Raw genomic sequence first — 2,387 nt, 5'->3', positions numbered from 1 at the left:
GATAGTTCCAAGGATAGAACCAAAGACAGGAGAAGGTAAGGATCAAGGTATTTTTGGAAAGATTACCTACATATAAATAGAAAGGTAAAGAGTTAGAAGGGGCTTGATGTGTGCAGCCAGGGCTTGTCAGTATATTTGTCTTTCTGCACATGGTCAGTGCAGTCTGTCCTGTCTCCTCATTAAACTTTATTTCCAACTACTGTCCTGGGAAGTTACTCTCTATTTTGTGGCTCTGTGTGTGTTCAGAGCTCTGAGTCATCTGTATCTTTCTCATGTTTTCCACTCATTCCCCCCTACCACCCCACTCCTCTGATTGAGCCAAGAGCTGAAAAAAAGACAAGCAACAGAAAAATAAACACGGTGGACCTAAAAAATGCTTTGGCAACAAGGAGCTCAATCAGCTTTTTACTCAGCACCCCAAATACCAGTGAAGTTCTTTTCTGTGCAAATCAGTCACTCACCAATCCCCTTATTTACAAAAATGCCTTATGATCAGAAAAAGTTGCTGCACTTTTATGCATTTCACTTTCTTTTTTGTACAATGAAATGTTCTGCATTTTTGCAAAAAATGCCAGAGCATGAAGTAGAGAAATAAAGGCCACCTTAACCAGCATATAAACCATCAGGTTTAAGTGCCATTATGTTTTCCAGAGCACAGAGCAGAGAACAAGGGGAGTCAACAAACTGCAGCACACACATCACTGTGTGCAATTATACAAGCAATATGTAATGTGTTCTAATTACTTTGTACTGATACCAGACTTTATTGTATTCCAAATTCTCTACCAAAGAGTTGTCAGCCCACTCCAGGTGCCTTTTAAAAGCCAGAGCTATTCCACTCCATTAAGTGTTACCCCCTCTGGAAGATAATGGTATTTACAGATACCACAATGTTCAAAGAAAACTTTAAGAAGTCTTTCCAGACCTCACATTTGCTGGATGGCTGGAAGTGCCACGGTACTGGCAGCATCTCCCTTAGCCCTGAACCAGAAGAATGTTTCTAGACTGCATATGATCAGTAGCTATTGATGCTGAACCATCCAAATTACACTGCACACCGTGCTGCCCCAGCTGTGGGTGAGCAATGATTGTCACCAACAGGGACCCTGAAGCTGGGGCAGTGACATTTGTGACTAATTAAAACCAGAAGGCAGCCCCAGTTGCTGTTGATTATTGGACCCACACAGACAGGAGTGCCATGTCCCCAGAGTGTGACCATTCAGCAGCTCTTTGATCAGGCAGAGATCAAGGATATGTGGGAAATTTGCAGTTAAATTAGCCTTAGGAATCCATCTGCAGCAGCTGTGGAGATGCTGGGAAACTGGAGTGGGAGGGATGCAGCTGATGGGTTAAGTAAAAAGTAATTAGGTGCACAAGGGTGGGTGCTGCCACACTGGACTTGCTGCACTAAGGGAAGGGGCTTCCACTGACCTGGCAGCTGATGAGGATAATCAAGTTGATGGGATATATGGATCAGGTGGGTAGGTACCCCTGTACCTCAACAGCATCACACCTTGGCAGACACTGTCACTCGGTGCAACCAAAAATCATTCTGAAGACCTTGGGGAAAGGGAATCTCAAGGAATGGGAATCTCCTCTCCAACAAACTGTGCAGTTGGTTAACACAAAACACCTGGACTTGTTTAGGGAACTCTGAAGGGGAAAGAACACAGAACCCTGGGTCAGGTGTGCTGCTGGGAGAGCTCCAGCCTGTACCTGACCTGATGCTGGAAGAATTCATCAGAGGAATTTTGATGGAGTCCATGTATCACGTGGTGAAAATAAGGGAATATAAGACTTGGAAAGTCTTTACATGCTGTAAACAACTATTAAATGTTGGTTAAAGCAAAGACAAAGCCAGACTCACCTCAGAGGGCACAGTTAAAGGGGTAAGACAGAACAGACAGAAGCTGTAGCAAGGGAAATTTTAGTGCAATAAGGAAAACAGTTTACCCATTCAAGAGTGGTCAAGTTTTGGAAGAGGCTGGCCAGGCTGTGGAATCTCCATTCTGGGTCAATACCCCGGGCCAGAGTGTACCCCCATCAGATCCCCAAGCCCAAAGTGTCACTCACCACAATCCCTGCCTTGATCGTATTATTGACTCAAGTAGGTGTAACCTGAAAGATTCGGCTGATGAATCTCCCACCCCAGACACAGCCAGTGTGGGAGATTAAGCTTAGTTTGTACCAGTGACAGTGTGTCCAGCAGGACCAGGGAAGTGATGATTCTTCCCTGGTACTTGGCACTGGGGAGGCCTCGAGTGCTGTGTCCAGTTCTGGGCCCCTCAATTCAGGAAGGACATGGAGGGGCTGGAGCGGGTCCAGAGAAGGACAACAAAGCTGGGGAGGGGTCTGGAGCACATGTCCTTTGAGGAGCTGCTGAGGGA

This window comes from Lepidothrix coronata, unplaced genomic scaffold, assembly GCF_001604755.1.
Source record: "Lepidothrix coronata isolate B3197 unplaced genomic scaffold, Lepidothrix_coronata-1.0 Scaffold151, whole genome shotgun sequence".
NCBI classification, from domain to species: domain Eukaryota; kingdom Metazoa; phylum Chordata; class Aves; order Passeriformes; family Pipridae; genus Lepidothrix; species Lepidothrix coronata.
The sequence above is the reverse complement of the archived record's forward strand: the minus strand, read 5'-3'. Positions refer to the sequence as shown.